This window comes from Macaca thibetana, chromosome 8 (genome assembly GCF_024542745.1).
Source record: "Macaca thibetana thibetana isolate TM-01 chromosome 8, ASM2454274v1, whole genome shotgun sequence".
Classification (NCBI taxonomy): domain Eukaryota; kingdom Metazoa; phylum Chordata; class Mammalia; order Primates; family Cercopithecidae; genus Macaca; species Macaca thibetana.
In genome coordinates, this window is record NC_065585.1 from 20160332 (window position 1) to 20183640 (window position 23309).

The window sequence follows — 23309 nt, forward strand, 5'->3', positions numbered from 1 at the left end:
TCCCGTTCTTCTCTTCTTAACATGCTCCAGTTGGTGAACGTCTCAGACATACTACAAGGAGCTGCTATCTTCGGTTATCAGAGCTTGGATCAGCACTGGTGTTTCTATTTTAGGATAAAGTGAGCTAATACCTTAATAGGTAGGTGGGTTGGTCTTGAGCTCAGTGTTAGTTTTAAATTCAGATCTGGGACATCAACTCAGAACTTTGCCTAATTCTCATTTTCCAGATATGAGCAAGCCCTTTTGGTTCTAACCATCCTTTGGTTCCTACTAAAATCTTGTTTAAACACTTAGTCATTTGTAAGTATCCAGAGGTCCATCCAGCAAAGCATGGTTAAGAGTGTGGGTCCTGGAGTCTCCAAAGCATGGCTTCGTAGTTAGATTGCACAGACTTTGCCGTCAATCTTCCCAAGTTCAAATTCCAGGTCTGGCAACTACGAGCTTGGAGACTTGGGCAGATTATTGATCTCTGTTTCTCCATTTGTCTATCTATATAATGGGAGTGGCAATAATATCTACCTTATTCGGTTGTTGTGAGGACTAAACAAATAGAGGCAAAGTCTGTAAAATGTGCTTGATGCAGAATACATTTGCTATTTTTATCATTCCACCTGCACCACTGAGATGCTGTGAGACCTTGAGCAAGTCATCTAACTAGAATGTGTTTCCAATTCTTTATTTCTAGTTTGGGGATTACAAGGAAACTACTAAGTAATCTTGCAAAGATTAAAAGAGATAATTCACTAAAAGCTGAAAAAGGTGTCTACTACACAATACCCACTGAATAATTATTAGCTATTATTAATTTGGCACTTTGTACTTTGTACAAATCCCAAGCCAAAAGTAAGGTGTGCCAGAAATACTGGCATCTCTATTTTCTGTAAGTCAACTTGATTTCAACTCCAAGCCTTCATACTCCCTCAGTCATTCTTGGAATTTCTCTTCCCTGGGTCCTCCAGAGTTTGTGCCAGGGATCTGAGATCTTGTATAATACCCAGGTTTCCAGAGAGTCAGTCTTGTTAGCAGTCCCCCATCCATTCAGATGTCCATTATCTCATCCCAGGAGGTCCCTGCAGCTTCTTGCCACACTTGGGACTTTAGGTCGTGGCTAAACCTGGAGACCGCAGCCCAGAACCAAACCTCCTGATGCATCATTTCCAGCCACAGCCTCAGAACACTCCTGGGACTCACCAACCTCTCTCTTAATTCTTACTCAAGTCTCTGGAAATCTCTTCTTAACCCAGAGAAAAATCATTTTGTTCTTAAATCCTGTTGACCTCAGTGGATTTTTTGGAAATGAAAGTCAGATCACAAACCTCCCCAGAGGCAGAGAAGCAGCACAAAGCCTGCTACCTATGTCCTTGAGTGGGAGGGGACAATCATAGATTACCATCTCACAAAACTCTTTGTTGCCAATGTTTAGAAGTACACGAGCCATCACACAGAAAGTTCATCTCTCAGTCAGTGGGTGGACACCCACAATGCACCAGGCACTCTGTGTAGCACTAGAAGAGAATAAAGAGCTGAACTAAATATGAACCCTGCCCTCAATGAGTTCTTCCTCTAGAGCAGAGGTCCTCAACCAGGGGACATTTGGCAATGTGTGGAGACTTTTTGGGTTGCCACAACTAGACGGGAAGAGGGCAGTATTACTGGCATCTATTAGGTAGAGGTCAGAGATGCTATTAAGCCTCCCACAATACACAGGACAGCATCCCCCACCCATTGCCTTCCACCCCCAAATGATCTAATCCAAAATATCAATGGTGATGGACTCGAAAAATGTCATGCAAGGCAGAAGAAAAGTGACAAGGTGACTGTGCCAGAGGTTCATCCAACCAAGATCCCTGAACGGAAAATTAACTGGGAGGATGATTCCTGGGAAGTTTTCACAGTGGAGGGATGACCTGGGATAACATGGAGCCAAGACTTCAACTCACGGCCTTTCCACACAATTGCAGACAGCGGTTGTCTAGACAAGACAGCACTAACGTTCACAGCCGCCGGCTCCCTCCGGCCTGGCTCAGCTCACTCTTGAGCTGGAGCGGGCTGCTGTGCTTGAGGTCCCGCCAGAGAAGTGCCTTCTCCAAGGGCCTGCGGGCTCTGGTGTGCAGCTGGGGGCTGCACTTCTCCATGCAGGTCTCTGGTGCTGTCTTCCCCCAAGTGACCAGTGACCCGTGACCAGGTTAGTCAGGTGAGGAAAACTGGTTCCTTAATCAACCTCACAGCCAGTCCCCCCAGGGATTCCGATAGCTCTAGAGAGGATCCCAGGCAGGGACTTTAAAGAAAACAATAAAAACTCCATAAGTAATTCTAACTTGCAGGCAGAATTGTGACATTTATTGTACCAAAAACCCTGTCTCATTGCTTTTGCCACGGAACATCATTTAGAAGGACTTCCATACACCAAGGCTGCCTCAGGCAGGTGAGGAAGAGCCAGTAGAAGAGGTGGTGTCTGTGTCAGGTCTGGAAAGACAGGTGGGTTCTGGCTTAGAGAGTGGGGACACACTTTTCTGATGACCTTGACCTGCTCATAGAGGGCATGGGATTAAAATCATGGGATGGGGCAATGCCCTGTTTCAAATTTCAAATGTTTCAAATGAGTCCTGTTACCCAAGATACGAAGGTCTCTATTTAGAAAACTGTTCACATTAAGAGTCTATTATTCACTTTTAATCTTCAACCACTTTTAGAGCATGGAAAATAAAGTTTAATTTACAGAAACCCTAGCATTCTTAATGGTGGATACAGTCAACAACTTCAAGGTTCCCTTTATTTCCTACTCTGGTTGTGGAGTGAGAGGAGGCCTCAGCCTACCCTCTCAAATATTTTGACAAGATTCTTGTATTAGTCTGTTCTCACACTGCTGATAAAGACACACCCAAGCCTGGGTAATTTATAAAGAAAAAGAGGTTCAGTGGACTCACAGTTCCACATGGATGGGGAGGCCTCACAATCATGGTGGAAAGCGAAAGGAACCTCTTACATGGTAGCAGTCAAGAGAGAGCTTGCACGTGGGAATTCCTCTTTATAAAACCATCAGACCTTGTGAGACTTATTCACTATCACAAGAACAGCATGGGAAAGATCCGCCCCCATGATTCAATTACCTTCCACTGGGTCCCTCCCACAACACATGAGAATTGTGGGAGCTACAATTCGAGATGAGATTTGGGTGGAGACACAGCCAAACTATATCAGTTCTATTTTTCCTGTCTTCAAGGCTACACACCACCCCTGAGCCATCTCGTCCTCTCTCATGGCTGCCAGCTCTGTGCTACTGCCTCTCAGTTCTACTCCTGACCAACTTCTCCAGCCATGTACATCTCACTGCTTCCTCCTGGACCATCGACATTCTCCAACTTGTCATGTCAATAACCACTGTATCATTCCCCTTTCTGGTCTCCCAAGCTGTCACTCTGATCTCAGTGACTAACAGGCAAATTCACATTTCTTCCTCTCCATCACCACCCCCACTTCCCAAGAGCCACGCATTCCAGGTGGTTCTCTGCTCTCAGTGTCTCCTGATGCAGTTCTCTCCAGGGAGGACCTCCGTGAGACCATGATCACTTGACCCCTGGACTGCAGCAGTAGCCTCCTACATGGTCCCTCTGGGGTCATTCTTGTTCTCTTCTTTACTCTCCATCTAGAAACTAGAGTGAGCTTTCTAAAATGTACCAACGTAAATGATTTATTTTTGTTATTACAGCTATGACTTGTGGAGCATTTACTATATGTTAGTCACTATGCTGAGTTCTTTATATGTGTATATCTTTTAAAAGCTCCCTAAGCACCCTATAAAAATATACTCTCACTAGTCCCATTTCACAGATATGGAAACTGAGGCTCACAGAGGTTAAATATATTGACGGGAGTCCCATAGCCATTAAAAGGGAATGCCTGCTCAAATGTTACTCTTCAATGACCCCCAAATCTTGACTTTTGGGGAAAAATGCACACCTTTAATTTGGTCACAGGGTCCTTTGTGACTCAGGCTCTGCCTCTCTGTGCTCCACCCTGACCCCCTACGCTTGAGCCTTGTGGACCTCAGGATGCCCATGTCCTGCTGGTATCTTTGTTGAAGTTGTTTCTTTCCCCAAGATGCCTTCCCCATACAGTCCGTCTGGCAGACAATCTCCCGAGGTTCAGCTGAAATGGTGCATCTTCCATGAAGCCTTTTCTGACTGCCTCCCACTTCCACCCCTTGGAGTACTGACCTCTTCCTTCCTTGGGCTTTTCTGTGGCCGGGACCCCACGTTATGACCTAGTTTGTTACTGTGGATGAGGGCGGGGACCAGATCTGATTCTTCTTGGTGTGCTAGTGCTCTGTGGGTGTCTGTGGCCTGATTTCTTCATGCCACCTGGAGAGGGTGTTTCTCCTTCTCTGAGTGGTGTGGGTGATAATAATTGGGTGTGACGTTAATGTCCCTTAGTGAAGAAAAGAGTGTGTTGGTGGCCTACTGATGTTGTTGGATTGTAGCATGGCTTGGAGAAGAGAGACCCTCAGAGCCTGGGGAGCAGCTTCTCTGGCTCAACAGATTGCACAGGAAAAGCAGGAAGAGCTGTCTGCTGTCCTTGAGTTCTCAATTCCTCAAATTCCCAAAGGGGTCTGGTGAGACTAGGGCTGGTCCACCGTGCAGTGGAAAGTATCAGATTCCAGTGGCTCTTCATGAATGCCTTGCAACCTTGCAGAGCAGGAGTGCAGCCTCATGCCCTTCTCAGGCTGCTCCTCTGGGGCTCAGCTTCCAGGCCATCTCCAGAGGCCTCTCCCCACTCATCCTTGGTGGTCCACTGCCCTGCCTCCCTCCTTAATTCACTGTGTAGGCAAGTTGGCCATGTCCCCCCGGCTTCCTCCTCCTTCCTTTGAAAGTGGAGCATGACTTGCTATTCCACTAGTCTCACTTGGTGATGGGTGCCAGGGGAGAATGCCTGGGAAGTACTTTCATTTCCTTAGGAATTAAGGATGCAGGAGAAACTACAAAAAGAAGCACTAGTATTAAATCTTAATTGAAGGCCCAGCCATCTCGGGGTGAGGCTCGGAATGCTTACTGTCTGCTCCCCCTCTCTCCCTGTTTTCTCTCCCACATCTTTCCAATCCATGGGCTCAAAGAGGCCTTATGCCTGACACTGCTGAAGGAGGACAGCAGGCTGGAGGGGTGTTCAGACCACCTTGAAGCAGCCCCTGCCACATCCCCACTCCCGCCCAGGTCATCTCCACCTGGGCTTCCAGGTTCACAGGGCAAGACCCCCTCACAGTAGGTCATAAGGGCATGCAGGAAGGGGATTGTGCAAAGAATTGTCTCTTTATTGACAACAGATAAAGTTGGTCTCTTTGATTTTCTTACGCTCAGATGCATAGCTGGTTCTTCATCCAAATGGTTGCGACAGTGCTTCCTTTGGCCCTCTGGGTTCTGGCCACGCGCCTTTCTCCAGATACTTACATTATGACTGCGATTTGTATCATCATTAATTGTGGACAGCCCTTTCATTGCCCCCTCATATCCCTAGCTGCTCAGGAGCAAAGGCTGTATATGTTATTGATCTTTGCATCCCAAGCACTTAGCAAGAGCCTGGCCCTGGTAGGTACTCCACGCTTGTTGAACAGAAACAATTGTGAGAAAATAAATCTCAACAGCACATCATCTCAACATTTGCTTTCAATTCTTGTTTCATCATTTTAACAATTACTATAGTAAAGGCACTCATGGAAGTCTGATGTATATAAAAGGAAAACTAAACAGGTCTCAGATGCTACCTGTCACGGTCTTCTCACCGCACCAAGCTCATGGTTCCTTCTTTTTCCTTGAACCTTTACATGTGCCAGTCCCTCTTTTTCAGAACACCCTTCCTGTCATTCCTCACCTGGCTCGCTTAACTCCCCCTTCAAAACTCAACCCACATGTCACCCACTGCAGTAACTCTTCCCTGATCTGGATTTTTAGCCATGTTCTGCTACAGGACACAGAATGATAAATGCCTCTTTGTGCGTTTGCCTCTTCCACTTGAATGCTGGCTCCTTGGAGGCAGAGCCTGAGTCCCTTACTATGCAAAACTCAGTCCCATGTACTTGCATTCATGCTTTCAACAAATATTTTTTGAATGCCAACCACATGCCAGGCACTGTCATTGTGTTACACTGGTAAACTGACCTTGGGTGGCCCAACCTCTATATGGCTCCCAGCAATATTTGTCTCCTGGTATTCATGCCCTTATATGGTTTCCTCCTATCTGAATCGGGATCAGCCTGAGTAACCAATCAAATGTGGAGGAAGTGATGATCTATGACTATTGCCATGCGGCATAAGACTAGATCATCAAGGCATTTTCAGCTTTCTTCACGGTGTTTTGGATTGCTTGCTCTAAGGAAAGCCAGCTACCATGTCAGGAAAGCAGTCCATAGAGTTCCATCAAGGGCCAGCAGAAAGGCCCCGTTGGGCAGCACCAGTCAGCCATGTGAGTGAGCCACCTTGAAATTGGATCCTCCAGGATTTGCCAAGACTTCAGGGGACTGTAGCCAAGTTAGCATCTGAGGTGCAACCTAAAAGAGACCCTGAGCCAGAACTGCCCAACTGACATGCTCCTAAACTCCTGATCTACAGACGCCTTGACCATTGTTTAGAACCACTAAGTTTTGGGGTGAGTTGTAATGCAGCAAGAGATAAATGATGCAATCCTATTGTCATGGAATTTACATTCTAGTGAAAGAGATGAAATAGAATTTGTTGTTGTTGTTTATTCAACACCACCAGGTACTGCTGTGTGCTGAGAATTCAGTGGCAAACAAGACACTAGACAAGAGTCCCTATACCCACACTGTTTAAGTTTTAGTGATGGAAACAGGAGATAAAGCAAACAAGTAAATTATATAAAACACTAGCTCAGAAGTGCTAAGAATAAAGGAAAACTGAGCAAGTTGGATACAAGTGTCCTTACTGCAAGTCAGATCGCCTATTTTGTACGAAGTGATTTTCTCCTTTATCTCAATTAGTACTCTACAATTTTTTTGAGGTTGGTAGTTTATTTCCATTTTACAGATGAGAAAATTGAAGACCACACAGTTGGTATTGAGCTCAGCCAGAGTGTAACCCAGGTCACTTGGACTCCAAAGTTAGTGCTCTTTGCTGAACACCAACCAGATTGATCATTTGAGATTTCAGTTGCAGCCCTCACCCTGGGGCTCACTCTTTGGCACAGCCCATACTTGGCATTAACTAGATGCTTGTAACACATTGGCAGAATGAAGGCACCAAAATGGCCTTCAGGCTGGAATGCCAGGCGCTGGCAGGGATGCCTAGGCCTCTACTTTCTCTAACTCTGGAAAATGCCAGGCTACATTAGGCCTACATAGAGGCCTTGCAGGCTGGGAATACACACCCAGGTCCCTAAACCTTAGCTGCCCTCATTGTCTATAAACAGCAATGCCCACTCCCCACAAGCGCCCTCTCTGCCTTTCTATGTCCACTTTATTTGCCCTACATTAAAGGAGCTACAGCTTTTCCAGTCAGGCTCAGCGCACCGCCCCTCCCTGAACATCCTCGAATCTGGGGTTCCTCTTGGCTCCTGTTATTTATTTATTCTTTTCTTCTTTTGCCGTCCTTTCTTGTGCCAAGACCACTAGATGGAGATAGACAAATACTTACTGAATGCTTACTATGAATACCAGGCACCATTCTAAGTGCCTTTCCTGCGTGATTTCATTGAATCCTCATGACAACCCTTTGTGGAGGTCCATTATATTCCTGACAGAGCTTAAGACTCAAGGTCGTTCAGCTACTAGGTGGCAGGGCTGGGATTCAAACTCACATCTCTTTGAGTTCAGACTTCATTTGTTAGCCAAGATCACACACTGAGCTGAAAGAACTTTGAAGATGGGTGATTTCCAAGATCATCTTGTCCATTTTTTTTTTTTTTTTTGCCCCAGGGCAGGGCTGAAGCCAGGTTATCAGCAGAATATTGTAACTAGACATCTTCATTTAGCACTAGAGAAAAGAAGGAAAAAAACCCATCCCTTCACAGCTCATTGCAGCATGTACAAGGATTTGTAGGTTCAATACTCTTACGAATGTCTGGCCCAAATCATTGATTTTCTAACTGTTTAAGTGCCTACTATGTGCTAAGCTTTATTCTGTGCTGTGATACACTTGGACTTGAGTTATCATGGAAGTACAGAGAGAAGCACCGAACAGACTGGCAAGTCAGGGATGCCCACCAGGTGATGCTAAGCTGGACTCTGGAAGTCTTAGAGGTGCCAGGCAGCAAGGAGGGCCATCCAGACAGATGGAACAACATGTGCAAAGTCAGGGGGTGTGGCTGAGGACAGCTTGCTCCAGCATATGGCTTGTTCAGCTTATGAGAAATGGTAGCGAGGAGTGAATAAAGGGATTAAGACATGGGTAGGAGCCAGATCAGTGCCAAGGGAAGGAATTTGCTCTGTATCTGGAAACCAATGCACAACGATTTAAGGGCAAGGCACTGATACAATCAAATCTGCATAATAGATTATTTCATCAGCGTTATGTATGATGAATGAGAAAGACCAATTAAGGAGGATATTGCAATGGTTAGGCAAGAGATGATGAGCAGGGAAGACAGAGAGAAGTAGAAGAGATACATGGGAGAGATTTAGGAGTAGACTAGTCAAGACTTGGCAATTGCTTGGGCGTGGGGTGAGTGAAGAAGGAAAGCACTGAGGCTGATTCATCCAGCTTCTTGGCTTGGGTGTGTGGGTGGATGGAGGCACCATGAGTTGAAATGGGAATAACCAGGAGGAGGAGCAGGTCTAGGGGAGAGATATTGATATCTTAATATCCCCAGGCTCCTTAGGGCAACTCATATTTCAGATAAGAAAATAGAGCTCAAGAAGTTGATGTGATTTGGTGAAATGGACAATGAACAGAAGAGTGTTGAGTGTGACTCAAACCTAGATCTTACTATTTCTGAAACTATTTCCCTGTGCCTAAGCAGATCTGTTTTGTAAGGAGCATAAGGAAGGCTTAGCACAGAGAAATGTGGTAGAGCAAACACTGACCCAAGTCAACCTGCCACTTTAATATTCATTCATTCAACAAGATTTATTGAGCACGTACCACATGCCATGCATGACGGATGCAATGGTGAAACATGTAGGCAAAGACCCCACCCACATTTAGCCTACAGTCCACTTAGAGAGGCAGGCATTACACAAATATACAAAGACCAGAGTGATGAAGGAAAACCATGCAAAGACCTGGGAAAAGAGGGTTCCCAGTAGAAGAAACTTAAAATTCGAAGGCCCTGATCAGGTAGGAATAAGCTTGGATATTCAAGAACTCATAAGAAAGCCAGTGTGCTGAGAAAGGAGTATGTGTGGAGGAGAGTCATCTGACATGAAATTAGAGGCAAAGGCCAGAGCCTATTGGACTTCTAAGATATGATCAGTACTTGGGATTTATTCCAAGTGTGATGGGAAAAACGTGAAAATTTGGAGCAGGGCTGCGGTGTTATTTATTTACTGAATTTATTAAAAAGATACTATTTCTTTCAAGACAATTAAATATCCATGTATAATTGTAAGAAATAGTGCAGAGAAATAGTGCAGAGAAAACCTGTGTACCTTTTACTCATTTTCTCCCAGTGGTAACATCTTGCCAAACTATGTGTAGTACAGTATACCCAGGATATCTCTTTGCAGTTTTAAATTGTATTCTCCTAACATAATGATGGTAAACATCTTTTTTTGTGCATATTTACCATCTGTACATCTTCTGCAGTGAAATGTTTGCTCATGTCTTCTGCTCATTTTCTTTTTATTCACCTTATATTAAAAAGGGGTGCAAATACAAGAAAATAAGGTTGTGTCAAAGTTTAGTTTTTAAACCACAAACTTCTAGAGTTTGTTTTAAGGTTAATACATAAAATGCTAGCTTTTTAGTTACCTGAGAATCAGGAAATTCACAGTAACGTAATTTCCTATACTGACAAAAAACTGTGGCTACCTATGGCTTTGGCAAGTTCCTAGGCGTCATTCAGCACAAAATTGCACTTTTCTTGATACGTATAAATTAAATAAAATGTACACGGCTGTCTGTTCTTGTGTTGCCTCAACTTATGTCTACAGCAACAGCATTTAAAGTTGTAGGAAATAGAATTTTGACCTTTTACAAAGCAAACATTTTGTTTCTTTAACTCAGAATTCTGGAAATGCAATCACGTTCTAGTATTGTGACTGCCAAAATATTTTTGTCATCGGACATTAATTTTTTTCAAGTGTGTGACTCTAACCAAGAAAATAATAAAAGAGTATCAGAAGTTTCCTGTGACTACCATAACAAAATGTCAGTATCCATGGGGTTGTTCCTAATGGTTTGCGAGGATGCTTCGGCCTGATCCAGGTCCATCTAGTCTGAGGCTGTTTTTCAATTCCATGCTTCTATCTGCCAGAAGGATCTTTTTCGGTAAAGAGGCCATCATAGGAGGCAATGGAGTTTCCAGGTGCCGTCCAAGGAATGAAAGTAGGCGCCTCCAGATGAGGCCACTTCCCATGAACCTAATTCCCGTAATCATCCCAAACACTCTAGAGTCTTCTTCAAGGAGGATTCCAAAATCATTCCAAAAGCAACTCCCATTAGTCCAAAGAGTGAAAGAGAGAAGATTCCCACGGTTAGTAGTAGATTCAATCTCATCATCACATTACGGTGGCTGTCCAGATTGATGAAAATAATACTACGTGAATCATCAATCAGTACCCTAAGCTCCCAAACTGCATTGGAGAGATCGTCTGCCAATAGGTAGTAGTTTTCCAACAGCAGGTCCATCTCTTCTGTGTTAGGGACAAGCTGCCCCAGGACTCGCCCTGCAAGATGCAACTGACCCTTACCCTGAATACTCTGCAGCTGCATTCCTGAACCCTTATCTAGGCGCTCCAGCAGGGTCACCAGACTTGCTCACAGCCCTCTGGGTGGCACGGGAGAGGTCACAAGAAACGTGGACAAACCTAAGTAACACCCTCTTGTAAATTCCCATTTTCACAAGATAAAATATTGTAAGCCGGTCATGAGATGATATTTGGTAAAGTTAACCGACGAATAATCCCAGGGTCTCTCTCCCCCGTATAAAACCCTCATTTTGTAAACTCAGGGCTGCCTCTTCTGACTGTGGCCGGGCAGCCCGGCAGGTTAATAAACTTCCTCGCCTGACCTTGGGTCTGTCTCTCGTCTTTTCTCTCGGCTACCCTTACATTCTGCATGGTGAATCCCAGGGCTGCTCTTTTCAAAGACACGTGGGGCACTCATTTTGATAGACAGAACTCTTCCAGTAACTTTTCCTCATCCAGGATCTCCAAAATTGAGTCTTGGAAAAATTTAATATCTGTTTCTAACTCTGATAGACTTTTGTCATTCTGTAGTAAAATATGCAGTTTGCTTCTGTCCACAGAAGAATGTTTGGAGTCCACCAAAGCTTCTAAGGTCTCAGGGGTCAGCGTCTGCAAAACGTTACGTTTCCTCTAAAGTGTGTTGATCCGGTATTGCAGGGTGCTTCCATGGCACTAAACTCAAAAGGTAAAGGGTATGTAACAGGTTGACCCTTCCGGACAACTGTGAAGGGAGTTCCCGGAACAGCCATTGCTCTGAGTTTGTTACCATCATCTAATATCAGGAGACACTCTGGAGTTATCACAGCTTTCAAATACTCCATTGTCATGATAAACCTATTGCTTTTGGTTGTGATACTCATTACATGCTGAAATCCCAAATCTCTGTCTTGAAGACTTAACTCTTGGTGTAAGTCCATTTTCTTCCTTTCAAAAGAAGTAACATTTCCCTGTTTGTCAAATTTTGTTGCAGTAAATACTGGGGCTACGTTGGCTAAAGTGGCTTAAGAGACATCAGAAGTTCTAAACCAGTGCATTTCACCTGCCACATATAGCTGACGGGCCCACACAGGTCAGATCCAAGGCCAGGGAAGTTCCACTGCATGGGGCAGGAGGCAGGGCAAGCTCTGCAGGCATTCATGGCGCTATAGCTAGAAGCAGGCAGCAGCCAGACTCCAGGCCTTCATGGCGGACTGTGGCGACTCAGTCTGCAGTGCTCGCCTAGCGCTCTTCTGCTCATTTTCTATGTTTTATTTTCTAAACAGTTTTTTCACTGTTCACTTTTGAGAATTTTTTATATATTCTAGACACAAGTCCTTAGTCAGATGTGTGGCTTGCAAATATTTTCTCCCAGTCTGTGACTAGCTTGCCTTTTCATCTTAACAGGGCTTCTGCTGAGCAAAAGCTTTTAATTTTGATGAGGTCTAATTGATTAATTTCACCTTTTATGGATTGTGCTTTTTGTGTCAAGTGTAGGAACACTTTGCCTAGCCCTGGAGCTAGATTTTCTCCTGTGTTTGTCTTGGAAAGGGGAAAAGTCAATTGACTAAAGCAATGTAGGGTATCTGGGCAGAACTGAGGGGTCACTAAGGGCAAAGGAATGGGAGAGGGAGAAGGCTTCAAGGTTATTTCTGGTCTCTGGAGAGGGCACTATGGGTAGCAGCTCCTTCTCCTTCTAGCTTGAGTTACATGGGCAGAGCAGATGGTCCTCTTGGCAATATGACGGGAGGCTTAGGTTTCTTCCTCCCCCACAATACTCACGGACCCTGAATAAATTGTCTAGTCCTTTGATTCACTCAGAGCTTTATTCACAATCACATGTTTTCACTACATTGTCATGACTGACTTCTTACAACAGCTCTGTAGGGAGGACATATTATTATCCCCTTTTACAGAAGATACAACTGAGGCCAGAGAAGGGATGGGACTGAACACAAATCTCCTGATACGGAGAGGAATGATCGTTCTTCTCTACCAGCTGAATCTTGAATTCCGCCACCAGTTATTTCGTGAGGTCAATGGTTCTCAAAAGATGATCCACGGGCCCCTAGGGATCCTGAAGACCTTTTCAGAGAGTCCTCAAGGTCAAAGCTATTTCCCCAATAATGCAAAAACATTGCCTTTTCTCCATGCCTTTTCTCCATAAGTGAAAATTCTCCATTTTCACTTATGATGCCAAAGTAAAGACAGGTAAAAAAAACTGCCTTAGCATGAATTGAGGCAGTAGCACTGATTCTTCATCCCCTCAATCACTCACATGAGAGATAATAGCCAGTTTCACACTGATTTCTTAATAAATGGGAAGTCCACAAAAAGTATTTCTGCTGCATACCAAAATAAAATGGTTGTCTTGAGGAACAAGTACTTCTCCAATTATTTAAGTTGCAAGTGGAACTATTCCTCTTTTTTTTTTTTAGCATGCAATACAAGTTTTACTTGAGATAAGGTCTGACAAACAATACTTATTTAGGTTTGGGTATTTGGCAGGCATTTTCTTAACAAATGAACAAAGTGAGCCTGTCACATCAAGGAACGCCACTGACTGTCACCAATGACAACATTTGAGCTTTCAAGTGAAAATTAGAATTTTTGAGAAAAAAATTTTATTTGCCACTATACACTTGATAGCTTTCCAATACTTAAAGATCTTTCTGAGGATATCAGTGGTCATATTCATACATGTGATTTTTTTTTGCTACTGCATAAAGAAATATGCTTCCAGACCAGGTGCGGTGGCTCACACCTGTAATCCCAACACATTGGGAGGCCGAGGTGGGTGGATCACAGGTCAGGACTTCAAGACCAGCCTGGCCAAGATGATGAAACCCCATCTCTACGGAAAATACAAAAAATTAACCTGGTGTGATGGTGGGTGCCTATAATCCCAGGTACTCAGGAGGCTGAGGCACGAGAATTGCTTGAACCTGGGAGGCTGAGGTTGCAGTGAGTTGAGATCGTGCCACTGCATTCTAGCCTGGCTGACAGAGCAAGACTCCTTCTCAAAAAAAAAAAAAAGGAAACAACAGACACTGGGGAATTCAAGGCGAGACAGAGGGAGGCAGTAAGGATTGAAAAAAGCTACTTATTGGGTACAATCCTCGCTACCTGGGTGACAAATTCATTTCTACTCCAAACCTCAGCATCATGCATAGGTACCTCATGCAATATACCTATGTAACAAACCTGCGTATGTACTCCATAATATAAAAGTTGAAAAAATTTCCTCCATTCTAATTTCTACTACTGCAAAGATCGATCTGTACGACCCGTATAAACAAAAGCTCTTTTAGAGCCTCAGTAATTTTCATGAATGTGAGGGGACAAAAATGTTGCAGAACTCTTTGCTAAAGCACTGAAGTCTCCTATTAGCCACTGTGACCAAGTGAGGCATTATCCAGCATTAGCATACTTTCTCAGATTATTCACCCACCCTAGGCTTCCATGTGACCCTGAAATAAGGGACTTGACTTCCAAGTTTGGCCGAAGATGCTATCGGGGAATCCAGGATTCTGATTATGGTAACATACACTTCCCACCTCTTTTTCCTGTTCTTCCTCCTAGTGGAAAGAACATGGGCTATGAAGCAAGCAGACCTCGATCTCAGCCTCAGCCCTACATAAAGTAAGAAATAGTAATGCCTATCTTTCCTTAGCAGGATTGTTTTGAGGATTAAATAAAGTCATGAAGACAAATCTGTAAAGTGCTTACAAATGGAAGTTACGATCATTTTCTTTCTTTCTTTTTTTTTTTTAACTTTGAACCCGGAGAGGCTAATGAAGTTATGATGATTTTCTAACAAAGGAAGTTCATTCACATTTATGGTCTATTGATGTGGTGTTTCAAAAAACATGTCCCAAAGAGGTCTTGCATGTAAAGATAATAGTGCTAGTGCACAGTTTCAGCTTGCAAGGAGCTGTCAGTTGCAGAGTAAGATGAGAGTAAACATTCACATGACAGTGTAATGCAGTTGATCTTCAAACTCTTAACTGAAATTTCCCCCAAGCACCCACTCATGCTTCTTGCTGCCTGTGACTCCTTCCTCGTTCAGATAACTGAACAAGTTGCCCCTGTGCCTCAGTGAAGGGATGATATAGAAGAATTAGAGAAAAAGTTTTCAAGTGTCTTGTTAAAAGTTTGTTGTCCCTGGCCAGGTGTGGTGGCCCACACCTGTAATCCCAGAACTTTGGGAGGCTGAGGTGGGTGGATCACAAGGTCAGGAGTTCAAGACCAGCATGGCCAATGTGGTGAAATCCCTTCTCTACTAAAAACACAAAAATTAGCTGAGCGTGGTGGAATGCACCTGTAATCCCAGCTACTCGGGAGGCTGAGGCAGGAGAATTGCTTGAACCCGGGAAGCAGAGGTTGCAGTGAGCCGAGACCATGCCATTGCACTCCAGCCTGGGCAACAGAGTGAGATACCATCTAACAAAAAAAAGGGAAAGAGAGAAAGAAGAAAGAAAGAAAGAAAGAAAGAAAGAAAGAAAGAAAGAAAGAAAGAAAGAAAGAAAGAAAGAAAGAAAGAAAGAGAGAGAGAGAGAGAAAGAAAGAAAGAAAGAAAGAAAGAAAGAAAGAGAGAGAGAAAGAAAGAACGAAAGAAAGAAGAAAAGAAAAGAAAGAAAGAGAAAGAAAGAAGAAAGAAAGAAAAAAGAAAGGAAGGAGGGAAGGAAGGAAAGGAAGGAATAAAGGAAGGAAGGAAGGAAGGAAGAGCTTGTCACAGATGAGATCTGCAGTTGAGGAAAAAGCTTGTCCCAGATGAGATCTACAGTTGCGATATTACAAGGTGAGAGAGGGTAAAGTTTCACTTTCTTCCTCTGAGACTAGAAAAGAGTCTTTACAGGAACTCTGAAGGGGCAATGTCAGTGGGATGGAGGGGAGACCAGAATGAAGGGTCCGAGCCTAGAGAAACCATGTAGAGCAGAGCCGTGCTGAATCAGTCTTCATAGATCTGCCTGTCTTCCATCCCAGCAAACAGAGTCCAATGTCAGAACCAGAGGGTTCCCTGAAAACTTGATTAGCACCTGCAGCCTGTGCCATTTCTATACTTCTGAGCAATGCACTTTGCCTATGCTGGGAGCTACAGTGCACATTTTCTCCTTGGCATCTGGCCTCATTTGCAACCAGCATGCTGCCCTCTGATAATTAGCAAAAGTGGTGCCCATGTGTGCCTGCAAGGTTCTGCTCAATCACATTCTGACTAATCTTGCACAGACAACCTTCTTTTAATGGCCCGAGTCCTTGAGTAATTAAAGGGTGGAAGGAAGAGCCTCACAGGCTGTACTCGGTTGATACCAAATGGAACCAGCCCCAGATCTTCCCCTGTCACCAGTGAGGTAAACGCTCAAATAGATATAAGAGCAGGGAGCAGGAAGAGTATATAGGAAGTGACTGGTTCTTCTAGGTCTTCCTGGGCAGGAGCAAGTGGGAAGAAGGCCAGGGAAGGCTTAAGAAAAGACGTAACATTTGAACTGAGCATGGGTGCTGGGTCGATGATAATGAGTCATGGGTGTCTCCACAGAACTCAGAGGGTCCAATCCAGGAAGAAGCTGTTTCCTGGGAAAGAGGAGCATGTGAAGAAGGCATCACTATGAACCTGAAGTCCAGTGGGGATCCAGCAGACACCAATCCTTCTGGAGAAAATGTTGGATGGCTTTGTTCAGAGCATAACGATTACCCCATATACCTGCATATCCTGCCATCAACAAACAGTGATTGATACTCCCTGCACTAGGATCTGGGATGGGTGAGGGGCTATGCAGCAGTAGAGGCTCCAATTTATGTATTGAGTATCTAATATATGTCAGGCACTGTGCTCAGCATTTATATTTATGTCAGAATTAGCCCATTTCATCCCACAATGTGGTATATTAATCCCCAATTTACAGATGAAAAGACTGAGGCTCAAGTTCCTACAACTAGTTAAATGGTAGAAATGAGATTGGGACCCATGTTTATATTCTACCTTGATTTCCAGCTTGAGCAGCTTAGAGTTTTGTTGGGTAATTAAGGAATACATGCTTGAAAAAGCAAATAATAATACAAGAGGGTGCCTTTCTATTGTCCTCCACAGGTACTTGTGCTTATGAAGCAGCCTCATTGTCTGGGGTGATACCTGAGGTTCATTGTCTCATGCTCAAGGAAATCAAGGATGAAGACACACAAGGAGTGAGGTTAAAAACAGAGGTTTAACAGGCAAAAGAAAGAGAAGAGCTTCCTCCTGCAGAGAGAGGGGTCCCAAACAAGTTTCTGCTTCCACGGTGAAATGCAGGGGGTTTTATAGATGAGCTGGTTAGGGGTAGGTGTGCCATTTGCAGAGATCATGGATTTTTGGCTGTCCTCACCCTAATTTTTTACTATGCAGATGGATTCTTTGCCTGATAGGTGCTGTGTTGCTTGTTTCTTTACTGTACACGTGGTAACAAAGTAAAGGGAAGATAGAGCCTCCATATTGGACATGCCTGGCACCCAGGTTGCCCTTTTCTATTGGCACAGCTGCCAGCACTCACCCGTGTAAGCATCCATGTTGCTTATCTATGTTTGCAGCTCAATTTTTCAGGCTGCTCTTTGTTAGAAAAAAATAATTTTGGGGGCTGCTTTTGTTCAAAGGGAAACCTTGCCAAGGACTCTTTGACCCTCACTATCTGCCTAAATAATTTCTTTCTATGTCCTGTAACACTTATATCTATCTGAAAGTCCCACCTCCAACTTGGATCCTAAGCCTGTCCACTTCTCTAAATTTCCACTGTCATCTACCCCAAGGCACCCCAGCTCTCATCTGGATGAAGCACTGCGGTTGAGACTGAGTACAGGTAAAGTCTTGACAGAAAGAAGTGGGGTCCCCACAGTCAGGTTTTTTACAATCAGGGTGTAGTAGGCAGAGGTCCATGAGCTGTCTCCTGACATCTGCTTATCCTTCTGCTCTTAATAGATGCTCTGGTTGGCAGCCGGGTAAATAGATGCCCAGAATAAAGGCTACATTTCCCAGCCAACTTTTCAGCTGCATGTGGTCTTGTGGCTGGGTTTGGACCAATTGGATTTGAGTGAAAGTGACAAAGGCAACTTTTGGCTCCAGCCCTTAAGGGAAAAGGGTCTGACTACCCTCCCCGTACCCCCTCACCCCCATCCCTTCCACTGGCAGGAATGAGGACATTGAGGTGAGCTCTTTCAGACCTTATGAATAAGGTGACACATGGGGAATGGCAAAACGAAAGTTTCATGTGAGAGGGAAATAAACTTGTTTTGTCTTTTGGAGTTTTTCTTATATGTGTATCCTAATAAATATAAGGGAAGAAAAATATTGAACAAATCGTCACTCAAGTATACTAAGTACAAATTATAATAAATGCAATGAAAGAAACACGCATAGAGTTTTCCTGAGAATATAGCAGGGGAGGACTGGTTTCTAATTATCAGTCAAGGAAGGCTTCTCTGAGGAAGGGACATTTAAGCTGGGGTTTACTGGATGAGTAGAATTTAGTCAGATGAAATAGGCCAGGAAACAGTGCCTGTGAAGATTCTAAGGCCATAGAATTTGGTCACTGGTGGGACCCCAAGAAGGGCCCTATGAGCAGAGCTCCACAGCAAATTTTTAATCAGTTTTCAATTGCACAAGTGTCTCCCCAACTGATGGGTGCTTCAGCCTGGGCCCCCCAGAACCTAGACTTGAGACAGCAAAGCTCATTCCGGATATGTTGAGGGATGAGTCAGGTACCTCTAGATGGATCTGGAGGACAGAGGCAAAATCAGAGAAGCTGAATCTGTAGTGGAGTCCCAGGATCAAGTGTGGGCCTGGGAAAGAGGGGAAAGCAGGGGGCTGGAACCAAAGAGACAGAGGAGTGGATCAGGAGGTGCAGAGCCAGGCAGGTGTGGAAGCTGCAGCTGGGAGGTTTCAGACATAACCAGGCTGGTTGTCTGGGGCTACTTTTTACTGGGGTTTTGGTGTGTGCAAGTGGCTCACAGTTTCCTTGCCATCTCTGATGTGTGTCAGGCACAGTGGCAAATGCTCTCCATGCAGAATCTTGCCTCATCCTCACACACTGAGTTTATGCAGTGGGTGTAATCTCCATTTTACAAATGAAGACACTGAGACTCAGAGAGGGCCAGAGTTGTCCAGAGTCACCAAGTGGGTGAAACCGGGCTGAAGGGGTGGAGCTTGTGGGTGGGGAGGGTTTGTGTGACCCCCTAATCCCTGACCCAAGGCCATATGGGGAAACACAACACATTCAACCTTTCCAGGGGACCGCGTGGGTGGGGATTGCATGCTTTTGGCCTGGTGGTGTCTCTTGCCCTCACATCACAACAATTATCAACACAGATGGACTTCTGTGACCAAATGTCATCCCCATCACCAAGTGAGCAATCAATTTGGCAGCAGAAACCAGCCAGGTATCCTCTGATTCAATTCTGACACTATTTACCTAGAGATGGCATCAGATCTCACAAGATGAGGGCTCAGTCTCTAAGAATGCCCCTGCCCCTTAGTTCAGACACCAGTCGTAAGTCCCAGCTTCTGCAGCTGCTGACTGACTGGCTTCAAGTTGGGGTTCCTGCATCCCCTCTTTGGGTTTGATTATTTGCTAGAGCAGCTCACAGAACTCAGTAAAACACTTAACGTTTACCAGTTTACTATAAAGGACATCACAACGGATGCAGATGAAGAGATGTGTAGGGCTGAAGCAGCGTTGTTGTCTGGGGTGATATCTGAGCTTCACTGCCTCACGCCAAGGGAATCAAGGATGTGGACACACAGGAGTGAGTTTAAGAGTGGAGGTTTAATAGAGAGAAAGAGAAAAGCTCTTTCCCCTGCAGAGAGAGAGGGGCTCCCATGTGGATCTTCTGGCTTTGTGGTGAAATGCACAGGGTTTTATAGATAAGCTTAAGGAGGCGGTGTCTGATTTATGTAGGGCCCAAAAGATTGGTCAGACCAGGTGTGCCATTTACGTGAAAAAGTTGGCCACCCCACCCTAATCTTTATTATGGCTATGGGCTCTCTACCTGGTCAACACAATGTTGTCTGTTCCTTACTGTACATGTGGTTGACAAAAGGGAAGATGAAGCCTCCATGTTGAACATGCCTGGCCACCAGGTGGCCTTTTCTTACTGGCACAGCTGCTGGCATTTACCCGTGCAAGCTTCTAGCTTGCTTTTCTATGTCTGCAGCTTTATTTTTCAGGCTGCTTTTTGTTAGAAAAGAAATGATTTAGGGCCTGCTTTTTGTTAAAAAGGAAGCCTTACCAAGGGCTCTATTACCCTCACTAACTGCCTAAATAATTTATTTTTAGCTCCTGTATCAAAGCGAGGTGTGAGGGAAGGAGCTCAGAGCTGCCATGGCCTCCCAGTGAGCCACCCTCCAGGAGCCTCCATGTTCCTCTTGGGTTTCTAAGAAGGCTTCATTACATAGGCATGATTGATTAAACCATTAGCCATTGGTGGTCAACTTGACCTTCAGCCCTGCCTGCTCCCAGGAGATTGGGGGGTGTGGCTGAGAGCCCAACCCTCTAATAATGCCTTGGTCTTTCCCTAAAGCTATCAGTCAACACTAGCATACAAAAAAGACAGTACTTTGGAGATTCCAAGGATTTTAGGAGTTGTATGCTAGGAAAGGGGACCAAATAATATTTCACAGAATCACACCTGGCAACAAAAGATGGCCCATCCACAGCACTGTTTAGTTTCATTGGCCAATGATTTTAAAAACTCTTAGAAGTACCAAAATTGTTAGAAATACCAAAATTGTTAGAAATAAATAATCAGTGCCATGAAGAATAGCCAGCATGGAGACAAAATATTTCTCAGCAAGGCAATCTTTACTTTCTGCAAAAAGGGTGCTCAGTCACAGATGGAACAATGGTGAGAGCACACCTGAACAAAGGAAAAGCAGACATATTTATCCCTTACGAATTTGGGTCATCCTTACTGCTCTGTCCTGCATCCATTGGCTGGAGTGGGACCTCACAGTCTTAAACCGATATCTGATTTGCTAATAGTCCAAAACTTTCCTAAATAGGTAAGTGCAGGGAAGAACAAAGGATAGGAAGTTGCTTACAAAAGGTTTAAGGAAGCAATAACATTTCCAAATAAGGAAGGGGCATAAGCTATGAGCTGGACTGTGCCTGTGAGCATGTCCAACAGTTATACTGGATAGGGCTTAACAAAGAGTTATTAGCACAAAGCAAGGAGGCTTGGAGAAAGTTAGTCTTTATTATTTTTAACACTTATGATTTATTATTTAACAAGAAGGGAAACTTTGAAGAGGAAACTTTTTACTTTCTACAATTCCCTCCTCTTTTACTTTATAGTTTTCCTCTTCAAACTTGCTTAACATGTCTTGGCTTAGTTGTTTTGATTAACTCCTGGATGTATGGGTACAACACAACCTAAGAAGAAGGAGTAGATTTAATAGTTGTTAAAAAGGTAAGAATTGAGGCCACATTTTTTTTTCTTTTTTCTTTTTCTTCTTTTTCTTGTTGATGAAATGCCAGAGTAAAAGGGACAGTCAATTGAACTAGAGCATAAGTACTGCCCTAACTATTTGGCAGAGTGTCCAGTAAAGGTTCTCCATAATACCACCTTACATCAACTCAGGAATGACTAAGGGCAGACTGATGGGTCAGCTCTTGGAAGTGCTTGACTTCATCCTGTTAAGTCTCCAAGGAATGCCAAATATTTCCCCTTGTTGTTGGAGACATGAGGTAAAATTGGTTTTGGAAGATGGAGGCCGGATGGTCCTTGGGGGCTGACCCGCAGGGTGTTGAACTTCAGGGGAAATAGCAGAGAAAAAGCTTGGCACAATTCGTTATTCCAGGTAGTAGAATCTTGGAAAAGAGCTACCATGCACTCCATGTCCACTTGATCTGAGGACCATCCTAGTGGAAAGAGGACAACCTGGGCCTCTGGCCTACCATGCGCACAAGCGTAACAGTTGCCTTTGTTTAAAGTGCGAATGGAATATTTAATCCATTCTAACCAGGCATTTACATCTTTATACCCTGTTTCAATGGCTATGGTTTGCCTTAGGTCTCCTATTTCTATTACTGAGACCTTTTGTAATTTGGCATGAGGCAAGGCATAGTTTGATTTCATAGGTTTGGGAAAGGGACAGTTGTAGGAGGTGGAGGAGAGGAGAACGAAGTGCATCTTAAGGAAGCCTATAGGATCCTTTCCAGTGTCCTCTGCTCCTAAACCATAGCAACACTCTAAAGTGGGGTTAGAGTTGCTAGTGGTAGGAATAGTAATGGATGAAAGCACTGGGTAAGGAAAGGAAAGGAAAAGACAGATAGACTAAGCTTTTCTTAGCTTTAATTTGGTAGGGCTTGATCCAGGAACAATGGCCCATGATTCTGATGATAATGGCATTTGCTTGACTCAGGTGTGATGTGTCCATCCCTTTTCCATTGTACAAATAGCAGTCTCAGTGGTTAGCAGCACAAGGTAGGGTCCTTCCCAGGCTGGCTCGAGTTTCCCTTCTTTCCACCCTTTGATGAGAATGTGATCCTCAGTGCTGCTTTACCGGAAATTCTAGGGGTGGTACCTGTGCTAAAAGATTTTTAGTTTTGAGGGAAAGAAAAGTGGAAGATAAATCAAGTATATAATTTCTGAGAAACTGATCTTTTGTTTTAAATGCGGGGACATCAGCAGTGGACTTTATAGTACTTAGTGCCTTCTTTCCTTACACATCAGCAGTGGACTTTATAGTACTTAGTGCCTTCTTTCCTTACACATCTTGCACATAAACTGTTCAATAATTTTACATTCAGGAGGCCTAATTACGTTTAAATTATACAACATTTCTTGCATAAATTCCCTTTTACAACTTCTATCACAGACAATTCTTCGACATGTCTCAATTTTCTGACTTGTAAACATCCCTTTCTTTAAACAACCAGTTAATTTATTTTAGGACAAGAATTTACCATATAACATTCTTTTTACATAAAGTCTCCGTTTTTTTTTTTCCCAAAGATGATAATCATTCTTTAGAAAAGTGAACTTCCTTCATGTCTGTGGACTAGACTGCCTAAAGCCACAAAATTAGAAGTTAACGTGTTACACTGTTAACTTTTAGCAAACGTTACTTTTGTTGAAAACCTTGTAAGTTTGGGATTTTGATTATCTTTGCTATTAATAAGACCTCGTTCAGTCCAAATCAACTTAGAATTGATATAGATGACTCCTTCCTGATTCTGTAAGTACTTTAAGGCTTGGCTGAAAGTAAAGAGCTTACACATTTGAGCAGACCAATTATTAGGCAATTTTCCTAACTCTACTTCTACAAGAGTCCCTATCACTTACTGAATACCCATTGTAGCTTTTTCCCTCAATCACCCCGGAGGAACCATCTATTGTCCTGTCCCGAAGGGAGTTCCTCCTAGGTCTGGACCTTTGTAGAGTAAGATTTAGATCCCCTGCTGGGTTAAGGAAATTATCAGTGGTTAATGTTAAGTCATCTTTTTTCTAACAGAAT

At 43.9% G+C, this 23309-nt stretch overlaps 1 long non-coding RNA gene and 2 pseudogenes across 1 annotated transcript; 1 reads left to right on the forward strand and 2 right to left on the reverse strand.

Annotated features, from left to right (window-relative positions):
• Positions 1 to 10335: 10335 nt before the first annotated feature.
• Positions 10336 to 11153, reverse strand: LOC126960640 (magnesium transporter MRS2 homolog, mitochondrial-like; annotated as a pseudogene).
• On the reverse strand, positions 11154 to 13999 carry LOC126960641 (magnesium transporter MRS2 homolog, mitochondrial-like; annotated as a pseudogene).
• A 1526-nt stretch (positions 14000 to 15525) lies between these two features.
• Positions 15526 to 20931, forward strand: LOC126961410 (uncharacterized). The gene is made up of 2 exons (XR_007728297.1): positions 15526 to 15629; positions 16365 to 20931. It is a non-coding gene; the product is annotated as an uncharacterized LOC126961410 (long non-coding RNA).
• The last annotated feature ends 2378 nt before the right edge of the window (positions 20932 to 23309 follow it).